Source organism: Sciurus vulgaris (genome assembly GCF_902686455.1).
Source record: "Sciurus vulgaris genome assembly, chromosome: 5".
Classification (NCBI taxonomy): Eukaryota; Metazoa; Chordata; class Mammalia; order Rodentia; family Sciuridae; genus Sciurus; species Sciurus vulgaris.
Window position 1 is genome coordinate 74,830,384 of NC_136465.1, and position 12,475 is coordinate 74,842,858.

At 41.7% G+C, this 12,475-nt stretch overlaps 1 pseudogene across 1 annotated transcript; it reads left to right on the forward strand.

The window, feature by feature from the left end:
• Positions 1 to 4,146: 4,146 nt before the first annotated feature.
• On the forward strand, positions 4,147 to 5,371 carry LOC306662933 (28 kDa heat- and acid-stable phosphoprotein-like; annotated as a pseudogene). The gene has a single exon. The product of its transcript is annotated as a 28 kDa heat- and acid-stable phosphoprotein-like (transcript).
• The last annotated feature ends 7,104 nt before the right edge of the window (positions 5,372 to 12,475 follow it).

Genomic DNA, 12,475 nt, shown 5'->3' on the forward strand with positions numbered 1-12,475 from the left:
GTCCCAAAGTCCCCACAGTCAAGCTGTCTGAAGATCACAGGCAAAGTCATGGCTTCATGGGGCTGTGGCAGACACTGCCACAGCTGTTGTTGTAGAAAACCTCCAGCACACTCCTGGCCCTTGCTCACCATTCTAATGGCCAGGAACTCTGAAACCAAGGGTAGCAAAATGGGGAAGAGTGAGCATTCAACTCTTACTGCTGTTTTTTCCTTTAGTCCTACATAGTGGGAGTTGTTGGCTCTGCTAAGGAAGTGCCCCCAGGGTGGAAGGCTGGAAGTTTTGTCCCTTTTAACTGTTTTGCTAGATTGTGTTTGTCTTTTTATTTCTATGACAATGAAAGGGCCAGGAACACTGATCTGAAGGCTCTACAGCAAGGAGGATGCATGCATTCCTTCTTGACCAAATATCTGACAGAGTCTGGAATAGGACTGTGTATAATAGATGGCAGAAGAGTGGAGCCCCAAGTGTGCCACTTCCTGACCCATGGAGCCTAAGAACACATTGCCTCACATGTCACAGGGGCTTTGCAGACAGTACTAAGATAAAGATCTTTTCAGGTGAGATATTCGTGGAACGTCCTGGATTAATCATGTGATTCCAATCTAATCACATCTTTAGACCTGTATCCTCAAAGGAAGATAAATGTTTCTGGCCCTAGTCAGAGGGTAATTTGACCACAGAAAAGTGGTCAGAGTTGCAACATGGTAGGTTGCAAGAATAAGAAAGGGACCCTAAGTCAGAGAATAGAGGCATCTCCTAGAAGGTGGATAAGGCAAGGAAACAAGTTTTCCCAGAGCCTCAGCAGGATGCACCTTTCTTTTAGTCCAGGGCAACCCAGGTGAGACTTCTAACAAATGTTATTTTAAGATAATGAATGTGTGTTGATTCTAGTCATTAAGCCTATGTTAATTTGTTACAGCAGCATCAGGAAACACATCCAGTGGGTCTCACAATTTTCCACCATAGTTAACAAAGAATAACCTTTTTCAAATGGAAACTATAGAGAATGACTGTTTCAGGGACAGTGTTGAAAAGGAAGGAGCAGAAGAAGTTCAGCTGCTTCAGGAGATAATGAAAGCACCTTGCCTTCTCCTTTGTTGGTAGTACAGGTACTGGGAAGGAGCCTCCTCCCACCTTGTCCTGGCAGCTACTCCCCCAAACCCATTTTAGTGCTCAGTCACCTTCCTTTGAACGATGCCCTGCCCTCCCAGCCTGTGCACCATGTGCACCACAGACCTGAGCAGATGACCCCCGCGTCCTCCTTGTGCCTGCAGTTGTGCTGCCCCCAGCCCTGGGAAGGGCACTGCCACATGTGGGCCTCCTCTCCTGTGCAGTTCAGCTCGTCCAGCCAGATGGGCCCTGACCCCTCTCCAAAGTGAGCAGAGAAGGTGGCCTCCAGGGCCACTCCACAGCCCAGCTGTCTGCACACCACGTGGGCGTCACTCAGGTCCCAGCTGTCATCACAGATGGAGCCCCAGGAGCCCTGCTGCAGGATCTCCACTCTCCCTGCACAGCGACCACCACCATCCACCAGGCGGAGCTCTCTGCTGTCTGGGGAGAGACAGGGTCATGTCAGTGGGCGTTTACACAGGGAAGGAGAAGGGTCTTGTGCTGGGGCCTTGCTCACCTGAGCAGTTGGCAGTGTGTCCCTCTGAGGCTGTAGGTCCTGCTGGGTCAGACCAGAAGTCGTTGCACTGGGGCAGCAGCTGGGTCTGATTTCCTACAGAAGGGGTTAGAGAGCAGGGAACTCAATTGAACTAAATAATAATGTAGGGATGGCAACTGAGATAAAAATCTCTGACATAGAAGGAGTTTTCTGTTTTAATCCAACTACTAGGAGTGACTTTAGGAAAGTGGTAATTTATCAATACTGTTGGAAAGTACTGTAGAGCTCCCAGGCCAGCAAGAATTTTTGGAACCATTTTCAAAGAGAAGTAAAAGACAAAGATGAGCCATTTTCTCCTGAGGCAATTATCCACTTCATAGTAGTAACTGAGACTCTGAAAACACCAGGAGAGATTTTCCAGATTTAAAGAGCTGGGGGAACACAGGTATTAATCAAGGTTACTTTGTGGGGAGGAACCCTTTTAAACAAAGAGCATTAACCATAGAAGCAAGTGTGAATTAAAATAGATTATTTAATATACAGATGGGTGTTCAGATTCTGATTATTTAAATTATTGTTTATAAGGTGATCTAAACTTTCATAAGATATCTGGAAGAGAAAAACAAAGTTACTTTTTAGAAATATGTATTATTGAGTGAAAGCCTTTCTACAAAGAGCCAGCCAAAAGTCCCCAAGCCAGCAGAGACCTCCGACCCGCAAGCAGCCTCTGGGACCAGGGCAGGGCAGCCAGAGATCTCTCCAGGCCGCCCTGCCCCCCTCTGGCTGCAGGCTTTTTCAATGGGGTGATGCAAGATGGTGGACGAGAGGGTGACTGCATCTCTAGTCATTCCAGAACCCAGGATTCAAGAATGGGAGGCATTGAGAGACTCAGACTAAATAGAATCACCGGGTGAGTCTCCCCCACCTGGTGAAGCTCGGCCCGGGCGGCAGGCCCGGATTGGGGTGGCTTATTAGAGTAGGGCAGGGCAGCTCGAGTCTCCCCCAGGCAGCCCTGAGCACTCCGGTGGTGGGCTCCTCCCACAGGGCCAGATAGTCCAGCTTCTTGGAGCAGGCCCCCCAGTGAGAGCCTTTCTGCACACAACCAGCTCCAAGTCCCTAAACCAGCATGTGGCAAACTCTGGCCCGTGCACAGGTTGCTTCAGAGACCAGGACAGGGCAGCCAGGGACTTCCACAAGCAGGGCTCCCTCTGGCAGGAAGTGCCTTTCCAGGCTAGCTTCTCAGAGCAGACTGCCCAGTGAGAGCCTCTCTACACAGAGAAGGGCAGGGCAGCTAGAGTCTTCTCCAGGCAGCTCTGGGCACTCCAGGGGTGGGCTCCTCCCACATGGCCAGCTTCTTGGAGCAGGCCCCCCAGTGAGTGCCTTTCCACACAAAGCCAGCTCCAAGCCCTGGAACCAGTAGCAGGCTAGGGACAGCTTTCTTCAGAAGTACTGCATAATCAAGTTACTCCAAGACTTCAGGATACTGAAGGCTGGGAGGTGATACACTGGAAATCTACAGGGACTCTATAAGCAAATAGAGGAAATAGCAATATCACAGAGTCCCACTGACATCTGATCAATATGAGAAAACAAAGGAAGAAAATGTCCCAAACAAACCTAGATACTATATCAATAAAACTCAATGACAGCACAGCAGAAGAAATGTCAGAAAGGGACTTCAGAATGCACATAATTAAAACAATCAGGGAAGCAAATGAGATGAAAGAGCAAATACAGGCATTGAAGGAGGAGATGAAAGAGCAAATGCAGGCATTAAATGATCACACCAATCAACAGTTAAAAGAGCAAATACAGGAAGCAAGAGATCATTTCAATAAAGAGGGAGAAATACTGAAAAAAAAAAACCAAACAAACAGAAATCCTTGAAATGAAGGAAACAATAAACCAAGTTAAAAACTCCATAGAAAGCATAACCAATAGGATAGAACACCTGGAAGATAGAACCTCAGATATTGAAGACAAAATGTTTAATTATGCAAACAAAGTTGACCAAACAGAAAAGATTGTAAGAAATCATGAACAGAATCTACAAGAATTATGGGATATCATGAAAAGGCCAAATTTAAGAATTATTGGGATTGAGGAAGGCTTAGAGAAACAAACTAAAAGAATGAGCAATCTATTCAAAGAAATAATATCAGAAAATTTCCCAAATCTGAAGCATGAAATGGAAACCAGGTATAAGTGGCTTATAGGACTCCAAATATACAAAATTATAACAGACCCACACCAAGGCACATTATATGAAAATACTGAAAACACAAAATAAAGATAGAATTTTAAAGGCCGCGAGAGAAAAGGATCAAATTACATTCAGGGGGAAACCAATAAGAATATCAGCAGATTTTTCATTCCAGACCCTAAAAGCTAGAAGGGCCTGGAACAACATTTATCAAGCCCTGAAAGAAAACAGATGCCGACGAATAATCTTATACCCAGCAAAACTTACTTTCAGATTTGACAATGAAATAAAATCCTTCCTAGTTCGAGGCGCTGCCGCAGCAGACTCCGGAGCCACAATGCCTAAAGGAGGGAGAAAGGGAGGCCACAAAGGCCGGGCAGCAGTATACGAGCCCAGAGGAGATCAATGCCCAGCTCCAGGCTGAAAAGCAGAAGGCCAGGGAAGAAGAGGAACAAGAAGAAGGTGGTGATGGGGCTGCAGGTGACCCCAAAAAGGAGAAGAAATCTCTAGACTCAGATGAGAGTGAAGATGAAGATGATGACTACCAGCAAAAGTGCAAAGGCGTAGAAGGGCTCATCGACATTGAGAACCCCAACCGGGTGGCACAGACAACCAAAAAGGTCACGCAGCTGGATCTGGATGGGCCAAAAGAGCTGTCAAGGAGAGAAGGAGAAGAAATAGAGAAGCAGAAAGCAAAAGAGCGCTACATGAAAATGCATTTAGCTGGGAAGACAGAGCAGGCCAAGGCTGACCTTGCCTGGCTGGCCATCATCCGGAAACAGCGGGAAGAGGCGGCAAGGAAGAAAGAAGAGGAGAGGAAAGCAAAAGACGATGCGACTTTGTCAGGAAAACGGATGCAGTAGCTCTCACTGAATAAGTAAGCACGGCCATGGAGGAGAGGCCAGGGGCTGGGCCGTGCCGCCAGGACCCCTGCTGTGCCACCTGCCCTGCGCCCTGGTGCCACTGCAGCAGCCCCTCGCGGCCAGGAGCCCCCCACGGCCTGGGGCCTCCTCTTCATCTTGGCACAGAAATCGTTTGGGGGGATGTGGGGGGCTGGGGGGGAGGGGGCAGCTGCTATCTTTGAGACAGAAAGATGCAGGACAGCATTTCATATGTAACCATTTGAATGTTTTTGCTGTTTTTAGAATTCAGAACCCTGGTTGGGGGGCGGGGGGCGCCTGGGAGGTGGGGTAAGAAGAGCTTCCGTTTGTCGGGTAGAGTGCACGTTAGTCGGTGGTCATGCCAGGGCAAGCTGCTGATAAGTTTGTGACAACCAGCCCCAGTCTGTGTTGCCTGGGTGCTCACTCAGAGAGGTTGTTATCTGGGAGCCTGTGCTCCTGGGTCCCTGAGGGTCATGGCTCGTCCCTGGCCAGTCCCCTCTGAGCCTCTCCTCTGCCCTTCCCCGCCTCATTCCCACCCATCTAGCCAAGGGCTAGTGCCCATTTTTAACCCTACCCATCGATCATTTCAACGAAAACCTCTGTTTACTGTGCAGCACCCAGGCAAAACATGCTCCACAAATTCAACTTGTATATTTGGCAGATTAAACTTGACATTATCGTAAAAAAAAAAAAAAAAAAAAAATCCTTCCATGATAAACAAAAGCTAAATGAATTTACAAAAAGAAACCCAAAATGATGATGGAAATCAGCAACGGGAGGAACTAGCCTAAAGGAATAGACAAATAAAGGAGAAACCAAATCATGTCAAAAAACAAAAATAAGTCAATTGACTGGGAATACAAATCATATCACAATAATAACTGTGAATGTTAATGGCCTGAAATCATCAATCAAAAGACACAGACTGGCAGATTGGATTAAAAAGAAAAATCCAACAATATGCTGCCTGCAAGAGACTCACCTCATAGAAAGAGATACCCATAGACTAAAGGTGAAAGGATGGGAAATAATATACTATGCACACGGACACAGAAAAAAAGCTGGAGTATCCAGCCTCATTTCAGATATTGTGGACTTCAAGCCAAAGTTAGTCAGAAGGGATTAAAGAAAGACAATTCATACTCCTTAAGGGAAGCATAAATCAGCAAGACATAACAATCATAAGTATCTATGCCCTGAACATTGGCTCATCCATGTACATCAAACAAATCTTTCTCAATTCCAGAAATCAAATTGACCACAACACAATAATACTAGGTGATTTTAACACACCTCTCTCACCGCAGGATAGATCGTCCAAACAAAAATTGAATAAAGAAACGATAGATCTCAATAAACCAATCAACAATTTAGACTTAACAGACATATATAGAATATACCATCCAACAAAGAATGAATACAGTTTCTTCTCAGCAGCACATGGATCCTTCTCTAAAATAGACCATGTCTTATGCCACAAAGCTACTGTTAGCAAATACAAGGAGATAGAGATACTACCTTGTACTCTATCAGATCATAATGGATTGAAATTAGAAATAAATGACAGAATAAAAAACAGAACCTTCTCCAATACTTGGAGATTAAATAACACACTATTATATACTGAAAGGATAACAGAAGACATCAGGAGGGAAATTAAAAAATTCTTAAAAGTAAAAGAGAACAAAGACACATCATATAAAAACATCTGGAACACTATGAAAGCAGTACTTAAGGAAGATTTCTTTCATGGGGCACATTCAAAAAAAGAAGTAGAAATCAAAAAATAAGCGACGTTACATTACAGCTCAAAGCCCTAGAAAAAGAAGAGCAGACCAACACCAAAAGTAGTAGAAGGCAGGAAATAGTTAAAATCAGAGACAAAATCAACAAAATTGAAACAAAAGAATCAATGGGAAAAATTAACAAAATAAATATGTGGTTCTTTGAAAAAAATAAACAAAATTGATAAACCCTTAGCCACACTAACAAAGAGAAAGAGGGAGAAAACTAAAATTACTAAAATTCAGAATGAACAAGGAAATATCACAACAAACACAAGTGAAATACAAAATATAATTAGAAGCTATTTTGAAAATCTATACTCCAACAAAACAGAAAACCTCAAAGACATCAACAAGTTTCTAGAGACATATAAATTACCTAAACTGAGTGAGGAGGACATACACAACTTACATAAATCAATTTCAAGCAATGAAATAGAAGAGGTCATCAAAAGCCTACCAACAAAGAAAAGTCTGGGACCAGATGGGTTCTCAGTCGAGTTCTACAAAACCTTTAAAGCAGAGCTCATTCCAATACTCCTCAAAGCATTCCATAAAATAGAAGAGGAGGGGACCCTCCCAAACTCATTCTATGAAGCCAATATCACACTGATACCTAAACCAGACAGAGATACATCAAGGAAAGAAAATTTCAGACCAAAATCCTTAATGAACATCGATGCAAAAATTCTCAACAAAATTTTAGCAAATCCCATACAAAAATATATTAAAAAGATAGTGCACCACGATCAAGGTTCAAGTGGGTTTTATCCCAGGGATGCAAGGTTGGTTCAACATCTGGAATTCAATAAATGTCATTCACCATATCAACAGACTTAAAGTTAAGAATCACATGATTATTTCAATAGATGCAGAAAAAGCATTCGTAAAAATACAGCATCCCTTCATGCTCAAAACACTAGAAAAAATTGGGGTAGTGGGAACATTCCTTAACATTGTAAAGGCCATCTACGCTAAGCCCATGGCCAGTATCATTCTAAATGGTGAAAAACTGAAAGCATTCCCCCTAAAAACTGGAACAAGGCAAGGATGCCCTCTTTCACCACTTCTATTCAACATCGTTCTTGAGACTCCGGCCAGAGCAATTAGACAAACCAAAGAAATTAAAGGGATACGAATTGGAAAAGAAGAACTCAAACTATCCCTGTTCGCTGATGACATGATTATATATTTAGAGGAACCTGGAAATTCCACCAGAAAACTCTTAGAACTCATAAGTGAATTCAGTAAAGTAGCAGGTTACAAGATCAATGCTCATAAATCCAACGCATTTTTATACATAAGTGATGAATCTTTAGAAAGAGAAAGTAGGAAAACTACCCCATTCACAATAGCATAGAAAAAAAAATACTTGGGAATCAATCTCACAAAAGAGGTGAAAGACCTTTACAATGAGAACTACAGAACACTAAAGAAAGAAATTAAAGAAAACCTTAGAAGATGGAAAGATCTCCCATGTTCTTGGGTAGGCAGAATTAATATTGTCAAAATGGCCATACTACCTAATGTGCTATACAGATTCAATGCAATTCCAATTAAAATCCCAATGACGTACCTTACACAAATAGAGGAAGCAATTATGAAATTCATCTGGAAGAATAAGAAACCCAGAATAGCTAAAGCAATCCTCAGTAGATAGAGCGAAGCACGGGGTATTGCAATACCAGATCTTCAACTCTATTACAAAGCAATAGTAATAAAAACGGCATGGTATACTACCAAAATAGACAGGTAGAAAATGGTATAGTATAGAGGACAGGGACACAAACCCAAATAAATACAATTTTCTCATAGTAGACAAAGGTGCCAAAAATATGCAATGGAGAAAAGATAGCCTCTTCAACAAATGGTGCTAGGAAAACTGGAAATCCATATGCAACAGAATGAAACTAAATCCCTATCTCTGACCCTGCACAAAACTCAACTCAAAATGGATCGAGGACCTCGGAATCGGATCAGAGACCCTGCAAATTATAGAAGAAAAAGTAGGTCCAAACCTTCAACTTGTCGGATTAGGATCAGACTTTCTTAACAGGACTCTCATAGCATTAGAAATAAAAGCAAGAATCAATAACTGGGATAGATTTACAGTTAACAGCTTTCTCTCAGCAAAGGAAACTATCAGTAATGTGAAGAGAGAGCCTACAGAGTGGGAGAAAATGTTTGCCACTCATACTTCAGATAGAGCGCTGATTTCCAGAATCTATAAAGAACTCAAAAAACTCTACAGCAAGAATACAAATAATCCAATCAACAAATGAGCTAAGGAAATGAAGAGACACTTCTCAGAAGAAGATGTACAAGTAATCAATAGATATATGAAAAAATGTTCAACATCTCTAGTAATAAGAGAAATGCAAATCAAAACTACCCTAAGATTCCATCTCACCCCAATTAGAATGGTGATTATCAAGAACACAAGTATCAATAGGTCTTGGCGAGGATGTGTGGAACAAGGTACACTCATACATTACTGGTGGGGTTGCAAATTAGTGCAGCCACTCTGCAAAGCAGTGTGGAGATTCCTCAGAAAGCTTGGAATGGACCCTCCATTTGACCCAGCTATCCCACTCCTTGGCCCATATCCAAAGGACTTGAAATCAGCGTAGTAGAGAGATACAGCCACATCAATGTTCATAGTTGCTCAATTCACCATAGCCAGATTGTGGAACCAACCTAGATGCCCTTCAGTTGATGAATGGATAAAAAAACTGTGGCATATATATACAATGGAATATTACTCTGCCATGAAGAATGATAAATGATGGCATTTGCAGGCAAATGGATGAAATTGCAGGATATCATGGTAAGTGAGATAAGACAATCTCAAAAGACTGAGGGTTGAATGATCTCCCTGATAAGCAGATGAGGACATATAATGGGGAGTAGGAGGGGTTAGCATTAGGGTTAGGGTTAGCTTTAGTGTTAGTGATAAGGAGGGTGGTAATAATGGAGGAAGGAAGGACTGTACAGAGGGAAAAGATGGGTGGGAGGTTTGGGGGGAAGGGAAAAAATAACAGAATGAATCAAACAACATTGCCCTATGTACATTTATGATTTTTAATAAAAAAAGGAAGGAAATATGTATTATTTTTCAAATATAGTGCCTATCAACCAAAAGTACCCATATCAAAATGTTTCCATAGAAAATCAAGTGGAAAAAGAAAAAAATGAAATATTTTTACATAAGAATTATTTGTGTTCCCTTATAGATAATTTAAATAACTATATTTAAATACACATTATTAATGACAATGCACAACTTGGCAGAGAAATGATATAAAATCCAATAAGAAATTGAGTTAATAAAATGGTTAAAAGAAAAACTCAAAGGATCAGTCTGTGAACACAGCATATCATTAGGAGATAGACATAGAAATGTGGAAGACTGTACGAAAACAAAGATTAAAACACAGAAAGACAAAATAATAACATACAATTAATGCATAAACAATAATGATTATCAGCCAGGCATGGTAGTGTACACCTGTAATCCCAGTGGCTCATGGATTGCAAGTTAAGGCCAGTCTCAGAAATTTAGTGAGGCCTGAAGCAACTGAGTGAGACCCTGTCTCAAAATAAAAAATAGAACAATAAGGGGCTGGGATGTGTCTCTGTGGCTGCATGCACCTGTGTTCAATTTCTAGTACTAAAAAAATGATAATTCTTAAGGATTCTTCCTCAGGGATTTCAAGATGGTAGAATAGAGGTATTTGCTTTCCTGTCTGCTCCATGGCATGAAATCAAGAAAGCAGAGAGGTTTTGCTTCTCAGCAAGTGAGGTACTGGAAACCTTCAGGGACACTGTTAGTCCACAGGGTAGAAAGTTTATTGCCTCAGCTCCATACTGTTAGAAGGATAGACACATAACAACCAGAAAAAGCAAGGCAACAAATCACCCCAAACAAACCAAGATACTCCAGTAACAGAATCCACAGTAGAAGAAATGTCAGAGAAGGAGTTTAGAATGTTCATAGTCAAACTGATCTATGAAGTAAAGAATGGCATAAGGAGGGAAACCAGAGAGAAAATACAGGAAGTGAAAGATCACTTCAGTAATGCCATAGAGATTCTGGTTAAAGAAAACACACACACACACACACACACAGACACACACACAGAAAAAAAAAAAAAAACAGACATCCTTGTAATGAAGTAATCAATAAATCATATTAAAATTCAACTGAAAGCATAACCAAAAGGCTAAACTTAGAATACAGAGTTTCAGGCAATGGAGACAAAATGTATAATATGAAAACAAAGTTGACCATGAAGAAAAAATGTAAAGAGACCATGAGCACAGTGGCCAAGAACTTGGGACAACAAGAAAAGACCAATCATAAGATTTATTAGGATAGATGAAGGCTCAGAGAAGTAAACCAAAGGGATGCATTATCATTTCAATGAAATACTATCAGAAAATTTCCCAAAACTTTGACATTTAAAGGGAAGCCAATCTGTGTATCAGCTGATTTCTCAACCTTTACCTCAAATCTAGGAAGTCTTAGATTAATATATATCAAGGTCTGAAAGAAAATGGATGCCAGCCACAAATACTATACCCAGTATAATTAAGCTTTAGCATTGATGAAATAAAAGCCTTCCATGATAAACAAAAGTTAAAAGAATTCTCAACTAGAAAGCCTAGAGTATAGAACATTGTCAACAAAATATTCCAGAACATAGGGTATGGATATTTGTTTCATTCCACCATCTTTCCTTCCCCTTCCCACTCCCCTCTCCTCTCACAATCCAATCCTCCTCCATCGTTCCCTTACACCCTTGCCTTCACCCCCCATTATGTGTCAGCATCCACTTGCTAGAGAAAATATTCAGGCTTTGTTTTTTTTGGGATTGACTTATTTCTATAATAGTTATATCTACCCCTGTGTCTACCAAGCCTTTAATAGGGACTTTATCCAGTTGCGTAGTCATTTTAGGTTTGGTGTCTAATATTGGCCATGTTCAGTGTGCCTGAGGAGCAGTGTTCGTCCCTCTTACTTGTGGGGCTGAGGGTGGCCGTCTTTGCATTTTACAATTGTCTCTTTTGCAATCTTTTGCCCAGTGACATTCTTTTCTACACTTAGGACAAGGAGTTTTTGGTTTCAGTGTGCATTGTCTCGGAGACAGTATTTCCGAATATTTCCTCTTTTATTGTATCCCCAGTATATGGGTCCAGGTATGTCATATGAGGTATTTTCCACTCATTCAAATGCCAATTAATTAATGGCGGCAGTGAGAGCGAGTATAGGGCTGGTGGTGGTTGTTACTTCCTTTGTAGCCGAAATCCATTTAGATATTGCTTCATTCCTAAGAGGGGTGATAGCATTTTTAGTTTCGGTATTAGCCCCTTCCCATGCCAATTGTTTTATCAATGAGTCTTGAACTGGACCGGGAGGCATTCATTTTTCAATGGCCTCAGTGACTCATGATAAAAAGTCTGGGAACCATTTTTCAGGGGATTGTACTAGATTTTGAAAGAGCTCTTTGGCTCTCTGGGTGAAATATTTTTGAGGGCTTTCACTGCCAACTCCTTGACCTGGTCAAAAAATATATGGTTACCAATTTGTGATTGTGATTGTGGGCTAACATAAGCACCAAGCCCTGTAAGCATGTCCAATGTTAAGGGGATATTGTGTGCCAAATTATTATGTGCTGTTTGTTCTGCTTCCTCCTTGTAGGAGGTTTTCATTGCAAAAATTGTGGGTGAGTTAAGCAAGCTCTAAGGAGATTCAACCAGCAAAGGGTGTTTGAAGATTGGTGGACCATTGATTGTGAACCTCCACAAAGTAAGGGGAATCGGGACCAGATTCTTGGGAGGCCTTCCTAAGAAGTGCCAAATCTGGGAGTGGATTAGGGATCCAAGGCCTGATGTCCCCATTGGGTCCAAGATTGACTGGATACGCTGCAAATAGGTTTCTTGGGGAGAGAGGGGCCCCTTTTATACTGCCAGGTTTTTTGGAGATAGCTCTGGAGGGAAC